General features: G+C 48.0%; 1 long non-coding RNA gene across 1 annotated transcript in view; it reads right to left on the reverse strand.

Moving 5' to 3' along the window:
- The window catches only part of LOC149435803 (uncharacterized), a 104,921-nt gene that overhangs the window by 80,127 nt on the left and 11,653 nt on the right, over positions 1-13,141 (reverse strand). Inside the window, exons 3-4 of the long non-coding RNA XR_016308367.1 lie at positions 7,947-7,964; positions 6,150-6,179 (exon numbers count right to left, since the gene is read on the reverse strand). This is a non-coding gene — a long non-coding RNA (uncharacterized LOC149435803). The remainder of the gene's footprint in view (positions 1-6,149; positions 6,180-7,946; positions 7,965-13,141) is intronic.

A 13,141-nucleotide genomic window follows, 5' to 3' on the forward strand; every position in this document is an offset into this window, starting at 1 on the left:
CAGTAGGACAGTGGACATGATCAGTTGGACATTCGACATTGTCATTAGGACAGTGGACGTGATCAGTAGGACAGTGGACATGATCAGTAGGACAGTGGACATGATCAGTAGGACAGTGGACATGATCAGTTGGACATTCGACATTGTCATTAGGACAGTGGACATGATCAGTAGGACAGTGGACATGATCAGTTGGACATTCGACATTGTCATTAGGACAGTGGACATGATCAGTAGGACAGTGGACATGATCAGTAGGACAGTGTACATGATCAGTTGGACATTCGACATTGTCATTAGGACAGTGGACATGATCAGTAGGACAGTGGACATGATCAGTAGGACAGTGGACATGATCAGTTGGACATTCGACATTGTCATTAGGACAGTGGACATGATCAGTAGGACAGTGGACATGATCAGTAGGACAGTGGACATCACCAGCAGGACATTGGACATGATCAGTAGGACAATAGATATTGCAGGACAGTGGATGTGATCAATAGGACAGTGGACATAGTGAGTAGGACAGTGGACATGATCAGTAGGACAGTGGACATGATCAGTAGGACAGTGGACATGATCAGTTGGACATTCGACATTGTCATTAGGACAGTGGACATGATCAGTAGGACAGTGGACATGATCAGTAGGACAGTGGACATGATCAGTAGGACAGTGGACATGATCAGTAGGACAGTGCATGTAATCAGTAGGACAGTGGATGTGATCAGTAGGACATTCGACATTGTCATTAGGACAGTGGACGTGATCAGTAGGACAGTGGACATGATCAGTAGGACAGTGGACATGATCAGTAGGACAGTGGACATGATCAGTAGGACAGTGCATGTAATCAGTAGGACAGTGGATGTGATCAGTAGGACAGTGCATGTATCACCAGCAGGACATTGGACATGATCAGTAGGACAATAGATATTGCAGGACAGTGGATGTGATCAATAGGACAGTGGACATAGTGAGTAGGACAGTGGACATGATCAGTAGGACAGTGGACATGATCAGTAGGACAGTGGACATGATCAGTAGGACATTCGACATTGTCATTAGGATGACAGGAAGGAGGCATTGTGACAGGAGCTGGTAAGTGTGTCATGAGGGTGGCATTCTGACAGGAGGGGGCAGTGGGACAGGAGGGGGGGTATTGTGACAGGAGGGGGCAGTATGACAGGAGGGGGGCAGTGTGACAGGAGGGGGGCAGTGGGGTGGGGGGCAGTATGACAGGAAGGAGGCAGTATGTCAGGAGGGGGGCAGTATGACAGGAGGGGGCAGTATGACAGGAGGGGGGTATTGTGACAGGAGGGGGGCAGTATGACAGGAGGGGGTAGTATGACAGGAGGGGGGTATTGTGACAGGAGGGGGGCAGTATGACAGGAAGGAGGCAGTATGACAGGAGGGGGGTATTGTGACAGGAGGGGGGCAGTATGACAGGAGAGGGGGCAGTATGACAGGAGGGGGGCAGTATGACAGGAGGGGGGCAGTATGACAGGAAGGAGGCAGTATGACAGGAGGGGGGTATTGTGACAGGAGGGGGGCAGTATGACAGGAGGGGGCAGTATGACAGGAGGGGGGGCAGTATGACAGGAGGGGGCAGTATGACAGGAGGGGGGGCAGTATGACAGGAGGTGGGGCAGTATGACAGGAGGGGGGGCAGTATGACAGGAGGGGGGCAGTATGACAGGAGGGGGGGCAGTATGACAGGAGGGGGGCAGTATGACAGGAGGGGGGGCAGTATGACAGGAGGGGGGCAGTATGACAGGAGGGGGGGCAGTATGACAGGAGGGGGGCAGTATGACAGGAGGGGGGGCAGTATGACAGGAGGGGGGACGTATGACAGGAGGGGGGGCAGTATGACAGGAGGGGGCAGTATGACAGGAGGGGGGGCAGTATGACAGGAGGGGGCAGTATGACAGGAGGGGCAGTATGACAGGAGGGGGGCAGTATGACAGGAGGGGGGGCAGTATGACAGGAGGGGGGCAGTATGACAGGAGGGGGGGCAGTATGACAGGAGGGGGGGCAGTATGACAGGAGGGGGGCAGTATGACAGGAGGGGGGGCAGTATGACAGGAGGGGGGCAGTGGGACAGGAGGGGGGCAGTATGACAGGAGGGGGGGCAGTATGACAGGAGGGGGGCAGTGGGACAGGAGGGGGGCAGTATGACAGGAGGGGGGGCAGTATGACAGGAGGGGGGCAGTGGGACAGGAGGGGGGCAGTATGACAGGAGGGGGGGCAGTATGACAGGAGGGGGGGCAGTATGACAGGAGGGGGGCAGTATGACAGGAGGGGGGCAGTATGACAGGAGGGGGGGCAGTATGACAGGAGGGGGGCAGTGGGACAGGAGGGGGTATTTGATCTCCTCTGCCTTTTTTATTTTTTGCGCTATAAACAACAAAAAGACCAACAATATTGAGAGAAAAACAACGTTTTTGACTTTTTGCTATTAAACATGTCCAGTCGAAAAATGTAAAAAAATCAAATTTCCTCATAAATTTCGGCCAAAATGTCTCCTGATCCGTGTCTTCGCTAAAAAAAAAAATCCCAATACGCGTAAATTGATTGGTTTTTGTGAAAGTTACAGCGTTTACAAATGGCGGGATAGATACTGAGATTTAAAAAAAAAATTTATACTAGTAATGGCGGCGATCAGCGACTTATAGCGGGACTGCGGCAGCATTCTGACACTGGGGGGGGGACTGACTTGGTGTCACTGACACCCCCAGTGACACCAATACAGTGATCAGTGCTAATAAAAAACACTGACACTGTACTAATGACACTGGGCAGGGAGGGGTTAATGTGAGGGGTGATCAAAGGGTTAACTGTGTTCCATAGTTCCATAGTTAGTCTGGCTGAAAAAAGACAAACATCTGTCCAGTTCAACCATAGAGAAAAAAAAAGTTATAATCCGACACCCACAGTTGATCCAGAGGAAGGCAAAACAAACCCAGCAAAACACGATCCAATCTGCTCCTGCAGGGAAAAAATTCCTTCCTATGCGCTGTGTGTGTTTCACTGTGAGCATGCTGCTATGCACAGCTATACAAAGCAGCATGTCTTTGTTGACAGGGGAGAGATCTGTGTTGTTTACATTTAGACCTCTCCCCCCGTCAGTGATACTCGCTGATCTCCAGGTGCCGGCGGGGAATCTCTGGATGGGACCCAGTGATTGACAGCTGAAGCCACCGACCCGGAAATGCAGATCACGTAGGTGGCCCCAATGGCAACACCCCACTTACCAAACTACAGTTGTGTTCAGAATAATATCCGTGTGATGATAAAAGTGACTAAAGCTGCAAATCCTTCTAATCCTTTTCTTTCCATCCACACAAATGCATTGGGAACACGACACATTCTATTCCAAATCACAACAGGAAGAAAAATACATCAAATTTGTGTTGTTCCTCTAAAAAAAATGGAAGAAAAGTGAATATTAGACGGTTCAAAAAAATGGCCGTGTTTGTATTCTTCTTTCCAAACTCCAACATTCACTATATAAACTGAGAAATGTTTGAAGATTTTGCTTTCCTTTGAATGACTTCATGAATATTTGGTTGTAGTCGCACTGTTTCTGAGAACTGCTGTACATCTGTGTTGCATGGAGTCCCCCAACTTCTGGCCCCTGTGATCAGGTATTCCAGCCCAGGATGATTGGACCACATTCCACAGTTCTTCTCGATTTCTTGGTTTGGCCTCAGAAACGGCATTTTTGATGTCACCCCACAAGTTTTCTATTGGATGAAGATCCGGGGATTGGGCTGGCCACTCCATAACGTCCATCTTGTTGGTCTGGAACCAAGATGTTGCACGTTTACTGGTGTGTTTGGGGTCGTTGTCTTGTTGGAACCCCCATTTCAAGGGCATTTCCTCTTCAGCATAAGGCAGCATGACCTCTTCAAGTATTCTGATGGATTCAAACTGATCCATGATCCCTGGTATGCGATAAATAGGCCCAACACCGTAGTATGAGAAACATCCCCATATCATGATGCTTGCACCACCATGCTTCACGGTCTTCACAGTGTACTGTGGCTTGAATTCAGTGTTTGGGGGTCGTCTGACAAACTGTCTCCGCCCACTAGACCCAAAAAGAACAATCTTACTTCCATCAGTCCACAAAATGTTGTGTCATTTCTCTTTAGTCAATGTGCTCTTTGGCAGATTGTAACCTCTTCAGCACACGTCTTTTTCCCAACAGTGGGACTTTGCGGGGACTTCTTGCAGATAGCTTGGCTTCACATCGGCGTCTTCTAATTGTAACAGTCCTCACAGGGAACGTCACACCTTCTTTCATCTTCCTGGAGCTGATTGTTGGCTGAGTCCTCACAGGGAACGTCACACCTTCTTTCATCTTCCTGGAGATGATTGTTGGCTGAGTCCTCACAGGGAACGTCACACCTTCTTTCATCTTCCTGCAGCTGATTGTTGGCTGAGTCCGCCCCATTTTGGCTATTCTTCTATCCATTCCAATGGTAGTTTTCCGCTTTCTTCCGCGTCTTTCAGGTTTTGGTTGCCATTTTAAAGCATTTGCCATCATTTTAGCTGAGCAGCCGATCATTTTCTGCACTTCTTTATATGTTTTCCCCTCCAATCAACTTTTTAATCACGGTACGCTGTTCTTCTGAACAATGTCTGGAACGACCTATTTTCCTCAGAATTTCAGAGAGAAATGCACTGTAACCAGCATGTCCAACATTTGCTGCCTTCCTTCCTTAAATAAGGGCAATAATTGCCACCTGTTTATCAAAGAATGAATGACCTCACTAATAGAACTCCACATTATTGTGAACACGCCCCTTTCAATGAGTGATTCAATGACACAGAATCAGCAGCATGCATGTCATGACTGTCGGGTCTGTTGGATTTCTATGACTCTACTACACCTGCTAGGAAATTATCTGCCATGTAGAAATATCATTTCCACCAAAAACAGAGATTGATCCGGTTAGTGATGTCTGACGGCTAGTATTTTCAACACAACTGTATATGTGATTTTGTGCAGCCCTACCGCCCTGTAGAAGTATTTCTGCCATAGGGCAGCGGGAAGGCGGTTACACAATAAATATTGGTGTATTATTGGACACGAGAGATGGAAAGAGCGTACGGGTTTGCACCATGGCTACTAAGCCGGTTTGGAGCGGCTGACATTTCGGATTGAGCCGGCATTTTAAAACAACAAAAATCTTTATTGGATGCTGACAATTGCGCCACACACACAATCTGTGATGTTTGGGTGGAATAAACAGCATTTCCATCCTGATTGGTGTTCTGCTGCAAATAAGGAGCACTGGGTGGGGTGACACCGAAAGGTTCACTTTACTGTTAATGCTGAAACTGTAAACCAAAATCTATCAATAAATAAATAACCCCCAAACTCCCCCAAAACAGAGCTGTAAACACTACAAGAAAAACAAGACACAGGATATTGTAGTGATGTCATCTTCCCGCTGAATTCTCAGCTCACCCCTCCGAGACGTGGAAGGTGCAGGAAAGGATGGGGATAACCCCCATGTTGCTGATGTTCGCCATTTTCAGAGTTAAGTTAGGTTTTTGCAGATATATTAGAAGTTTAAACGGTTTCAGCTGCACCAGGATGTATCAACAATGATAGGATGACCCTGACATTTTCTTTGTCCGGCTAATTCTCAGAAAGCAGCAAAACAATTTGTACCAAGAAATGTATATGTCATGTCTCATGTAATCAGCTCATGGTGGAAACTTACAATTACAGTTTAGAACTCGCTCCCCCCTCCCCCTCCCCCTCCCCCTCCCCCTCCATTATTATTTCTGTAGTCTATATAATCTTAGTAATGTCTAATAAAGTTTGAACATCTCTGAACATAAGCTGCCGTTATTTCCGTGTTCAAGGGGTGTTCCCAGAATTCTGCTGATAGACCAGGAATCTCTCCACAGACCGGGGGTCTCTGAGGGGATAAAGAAAATCATCCTTTCAGAACAGAGATCACCATGTGCTGCAATAGGCTCCTGTTGGTGTCATGGCGGCCCTCCTATACATGTCTATACAAATGATAGAGAAGGTCGGAGCAGATACAGGAATATATATGTGTGGTGAAGGCAGGCTGGAGACAGAACAATCAAATAACAAATATGAGACAAAAATGATTCCTTACGTGACAAATCACTGAGATCTATGTTGAGATCTACATGTCAGAGAGAAAAGAGTTCAGTGAGAACATTGTATGATGGAGCATCGGATACAATACAACACATGGACAGGAAATACACTGTAAGGTGGATGGAAGAGAGATCACAGAGCTGTACTGGAGGATGATGGAAGAGAGATCACAGAGCTGTACTGGAGGATGATGGAAGAGAGATCATAGAGCTGTACTGTAGGATGATGGAAGAGAGATCATAGAGCTGTACTGTAGGATGATGGAGGAGAGATCATAGAGCTGTACTGGAGAATGATGGAAGAGAGATCATAGAGCTGTAAGGTGGATGGAAGAGAGATCACAGAGCTGTACTGGAGGATGATGGAAGAGATCACAGAGCTGTACTGGAGGATGATGGAAGAGAGATCATAGAGCTGTACTGTAGGATGATGGAAGAGAGATCATAGAGCTGTAAGGTGGATGGAAGAGAGATCACAGAGCTGTACTGGAGGATGATGGAAGAGAGATCACAGAGCTGTACTGGAGGATGATGGAAGAGAGATCATAGAGCTGTACTGTAGGATGATGGAAGAGAGATCATAGAGCTGTACTGTAGGATGATGGAAGAGAGATCATAGAGCTGTACTGTAGGATGATGGAGGAGAGATCATAGAGCTGTACTGGAGAATGATGGAAGAGAGATCATAGAGCTGTAAGGTGGATGGAAGAGAGATCACAGAGCTGTACTGGAGGGTGATGGAAGAGAGATCATAGAGCTGTACTGGAGGATGATGGAAGAGAGATCATAGAGCTGTAAGGTGGATGGAAGAGAGATCACAGAGCTGTAAAGGTGGATGGAAGAGAGATCACAGAGCTGTACTGGAGGATGATGGAAGAGAGCACAGAGCTGTACTGGAGGTTGATGGAAGAGAGATCATAGAGCTGTAAAGGTGGATGGAAGAGAGATCACAGAGCTGTACTGGAGGATGATGGAATAGAGATCATAGAGCTGTACTGGAGGATGATGGAAGAGAGATCATAGAGCTGTAAGGTGGATGGAAGAGAGATCACAGAGCTGTACTGGAGGATGATGGAAGAGATCACAGAGCTGTACTGGAGGATGATGGAAGAGAGATCATAGAGCTGTACTGTAGGATGATGGAAGAGAGATCATAGAGCTGTAAGGTGGATGGAAGAGAGATCACAGAGCTGTACTGGAGGATGATGGAAGAGAGATCATAGAGCTGTACTGGAGGATGATGGAAGAGAGATCATAGAGCTGTACTGGAGGATGATGGAAGAGATCACAGAGCTGTACTGGAGGGTGATGGAGAGATCACAGAGCTGTACTGAAGGATGATGGAGGAGAGATCATAGAGCTGTAAGGTGGATGGAAGAGAGATCACAGAGGTATGTTGGCAATCAGGGAAGGGCCTTGCTCTTCTCCTCCTCCTGGCAGCCCCCCTACACACGGCTTACACCAACTCATTGTATTATTACCTTTTTAAAGTGTAACTCCAGACAAACGTTCTCTGGGTGGAGCAGGAAAAGGTTTTATGGCTGACTGGGTCCCTGCCGGGTGATTTCCCTCACATTCTCTCCAGGTGACACCACATTAGTCAGAGTCTGATATGGTGTCACAAAGACAGAAACTAATAAGGAGAACACGGACAGCACAGCAGAGATGACACAGACACCTTTCCACACTCCAACCACAAATCAAACAAACTCTGGGGTGGAGTTCCCCTTTAAGTGACATTTTTGTTACAGAATGATGGAAATAAGATGGCATCTAACAATGGAGCTCCTTACCTTCGGGGCGCTTGTATTCTGAAGAGAAGAGAAGACACAGAGTTAAAGTTTGATCTTCCATTGATACAGTTACTTTATACAGAGTAACAGGGATGTACCATGTGACCTGAGCCCCAGCAACCAATCAGATGTCAGCCCACTCTAGTCACATGATAGAAGATATGATTTTGGTCAGTGAGCCCTTATGGTGTGATTTGTTGTACAGTCCCGTGTTTCTCAGCTTTTTTTCCAGTTGGGGCCCCTTGGAAAGTATTTTCAGTCCTGAGGCACCCCCGTACAAGGCTTGGTTCACGTGTGTCACAGAATCGCTCTCATTCCTGACACGGAGACAAATGCTCTGCACTGTAGGGGTACCCCCACATTGGCAGTCTCGGGGGGTTGGTGTGGTGCAATGTTACAACTAAGGTCAGGGACGACTTTCCCTGCATCTCTGGCGGTAAGGCATTGAAATGATTGGACCACCCTACACACAGCCACACAGATGTGAACTGTGACGGGAGTGACTTTTGGGGGTGGGGGGACCTCTGTGTCAGCTTATGTTCCCCTCATTATGTTTAATCCACCCTGTGCCTGTTAAGGGGTACAGGGTGTACATGTGAGGATATTGTGTATTGGTGTGTTGTCCTTTGTTCTCGGCCAGGTGGCTGTCCTTTGTCCTTTTGCCATGTGCTGCAGCCCATTCTGTGTCTTGGTTGGATGGGGAGGGGTGATGATGTGTTTCCTGTAGCCCTTCCCACTGATGGGGAGGGGTGATGATGTGTTTCCTGTAGCCCTCTCCACTGATGGGGCGGGCTGATGATGTGTTTCCTGTAGCCCTCCCCACTGATGGGGTGGACTGATGATGTGTATTCCTGGTTGTGTTTCCCCGCCCTCTGTATATAACTTGTTGTTTGTGTAGAAATAAAGAAGTTGACTTCCTGTTTTAAGAAGAGTCGGGTGCTGTCTATTTCCTGAGGGATTTCAAGGGTGTGGTCCGTGGATTTGTGTTCGGACAGGGAAGCTGCGATATAATGGAATATATCCAAGTGTGGTCTGGGGTCCGGTTCCGGTACATTGGTGGCAAGCGGTGGGATTGTGCTTCCTGGCTGTAAACACATCCAAACCACAACCGGGATCCAAGGTTCAGATAGCAGGAGAGGAGAGACAGATACCACCTGCAGCTATGGAAACGGAGGTCTTATGGCGGATGCAGCAAGTGCTGGCTTACCTAGACGATCCTGTTTCTGCACGGGATGAGCTTGGATGGAGGAATGCGTCTGTCCAACAACTGGATGAGGGTGTGGAAGATGGAGCAGTTGGCTCATCCCTCCAATTACAGATCCCAGAATGTATGGATCTAATTGATTTTTCAATGGAGGATGTTGTGGGTGATGAGTCACCTGTCAAAGTGCTGGCACTGGACCCAAGGGCCTCCAGCCCATGCCCTGGACATTTAGCCATTCCAGAGACTGGGGATTTTACTGACTTTTTTACTGATGAGGAACCAGCCGGGGAGCTGCCAGCTGAAGCGCTGACAACCGGAGAGAGGGTCCAGGACCTCTGTCCCATGCCTGTGGTAGTTTCAGAGGCCCAGGGGGAGAAGGGAGAGGAGGTTGTTGTCCTCCCTCCCCCACAGTCAGCCAGAGTGGAGGAAACTGTTTTCCCTCCCAAGCCAGGATCTGTGCACCAGGGGGACAGTGACAGAGGAATGCCATCCCAGCAGCAGATCCACAGTCTGGGACTGGAGGAAGCCGGCCTCCATCCCCTATGGTTGGCCGGAGCAGATGTGGGGTCCCCAGCAGAAGTGCTGGCAACAGGGCAGAGGGCCGCTGGCCTCTTCCTAGCAACTACAGTCACCACCTGGATACCCCAGGGATGCTGGGTAGTCGGCCCAGATCCCCCACAGCATGATGGAGATGGCCCAGATCCCCCACAGCATGATGGAGCCAGCTAAGATCCCCCACAGCATGATGGAGCTGGCCCAGCCACCCTGTCTTCTCTCCAGTGGCTGAGAGGACTTCAGGGAGAAGGACCAGTCCGTACTTCTCCCCAGTGGCGGGTATGTTCTACGGGAGAGGCAGAGGTTGGCTGGGTGAGTAACGCTTGGTGTGGGACAATTTGCATGGGGTACTGTGTGGGTGCCGGCATTGGGGGACTGGAGGTACCAACTAACTTCAGAGTACATCCGTCTGGGATCTACTCCTGTGTTAGTCTCCAGCCAAAAGGGGAGATATGTGACGGGAGTGACTTTTGGGGGTGGGGGGAACTCTGTGTCAGCTCATGTTCTCCCCATTATGTTTAATCCACCCTGTGCCTGTTAGGGGGTACAGGGTGTGAATGTGAATGTCCTAGTATTGTGTATTGGTGTGTTGTCCTTTGTTCTCGGCCAGGTGGCTGTCCTTTGTCCTTTTGCCATGTGCTGCAGCCCATTGTTCTGTGTCTTGGTTGGATGGGGAGGGGTGATGATGTGTTTCCTGCAGTCCTTCCCACTGATGGGGCGGGCTGATGATGTGTTTCCTGTAGTCCTTTCCACTGATGGGGTGGGCTGATTATGTGCTTTCTGTAGCCCTTCCCACTGATGGGGCGGGCCGATGATGTGTTTCCTGTAGCCCTTCCCACTGATGGGGCGGGCTGATGATGTGTTTCCTGTTCCTGGTTGTGTTTCCCCGCCCTCTGTATATATCTTGTTGTTTGTGTAGAAATAAAGGAGTTGACTTCCTGTCTTAAGAAGAGTCTGGTGCTGTCTATTTCCTGCATGATCAGCGGTGGTGTCCGTGGATGGTGTTCGGACAGGGGAAGCTGCGGTATAATGGAATATACCCAAGTGTGGTCTGGGGTCCGGTTCCGTTACATGAACCAAGGGCCTGTTCACCTGTGAGGTTAGAGGGCGGCAAAACCACACAACTGAGCTGCTTTTACCACCCCCAACTGCTCCCCATTTAGCTGCAGAAACAGCAGTTGGGGGTATACCTCCAAGTAAATGGGTTTGAACTACAACTACCCCGCAACTGTGTGCGCATTGTATGCAGTTGTGGTGCGGTGACTGATGCTGGGGGTAAACCAGGTGGTGAGGAGGCAACATATCTGTCAAATGCCTCTGAAAAGCAATCTGAGCATGGATTGCTTTTCAGAGGAGAAGCAGTCCTTGCTGCTATTACGAACAAGTCCTAGAAAAGCATTTCTGATAGGACAGGAATAGGGGGCCGAGATTAAAAGTAAAATACATATACACACATATAAAAACACACACATCTACACGCACAGACACACATATATACATAAACATACGTACACACACACACGTATACGTACACACGCACACATACGTACACACACACACATGCATACATACACAAATACGTACATACATACACACACGCGCACACATACATACATACACAAATACGTACACACACGCATACATACACACACACGCTCACACATACGCATACATACACACATACGTACACATACACGCGCATACGTACACACACACATAAATATGTACACACACACACGCATATGTACACACATACATAAACACACACACGCATATGTACACACATACGTACACACACACACGCATACGTACACACACACACGCGCGCATATATACACACACATGCAAACACACATACATACACACACAAATATGTAAACACACACGCATACGTACTCACACGCGCTCACACACATGCACATACATACACACACGCATACATACACACACATACGCATACGTACACACCCATACATACACACACACGCATACGTACACACGCATACATACACACGCTTACGTACACACACATGCACATGTACACACACCCACACACAAATACGTACACACACACATATGTACACACACACGCATACGTACACACACACATACGTACACACACATGCATACATACGCACACACACATACATACACACATACGTACACACACATACGTACACACATACGTACACACACATACGTACACACACATACGTACACACACATGCATACATACACACACATGCAAACACACATTGATACACACACAAATATGTAAACACACATGCATACACTCACACACACGAATACGTACACACACGCATACGTAGACACATGCATACGTACACACACAGACACATGCACACGTACACACACCTGTACACACACACGTACACACACGTACACACACACACACACGTACACACACACGCATACGTACACACACACACACACACACACGTACACACACCTGTACACACACACGTACACACACGTACACACACACACACACACACACGTACACACACACGTACACACACGTACACACACACACATACGTACGCACACACATACGTACGCACACACACATGTACGCACACACATACGTACACACACACATACGTACACACACAAATACGTACACACACACGCATACGTACACACACACGCATACGTACACACACATACGTACACACACATACGTACACACACACACACATATGTACACACACACATACGTACACACACACATACATACATACACACACGCATACGTACACACACATGCGTACACACATATACGTACACACACACATAGGTACACACACAGGTACACACACATGCATACATACACAAATACGTACACACACACACATACATACACACACGCGCACACATACATACATACACAAATACGTACACACACGCATACATACACACACACGCTCACACATACGCATACATACACACATACGTACACATACACGCGCATACGTACACACACACATAAATATGTACACACACACACGCATATGTACACACATACATAAACACACACACGCATATGTACACACATACGTACACACACACACACGCATACGTACACACACACACGCGCGCATATATACACACACATGCAAACACACATACATACACACACAAATATGTAAACACACACGCATACGTACTCACACGCGCTCACACACATGCACATACATACACACACGCATACATACACACACATACGCATACGTACACACCCATACATACACACACACGCATACGTACACACGCATACATACACACGCTTACGTACACACACATGCACATGTACACACACCCACACACAAATACGTACACACACACATATGTACACACACACACGCATACGTACACACACACATACGTACACACACATGCATACATACGCACACAC

Source organism: Staurois parvus, unplaced genomic scaffold (genome assembly GCF_062004578.1).
Source record: "Staurois parvus isolate SC_StPar_1 unplaced genomic scaffold, SC_StPar_1.0 ptg001471l, whole genome shotgun sequence".
Taxonomy (NCBI): domain Eukaryota; kingdom Metazoa; phylum Chordata; class Amphibia; order Anura; family Ranidae; genus Staurois; species Staurois parvus.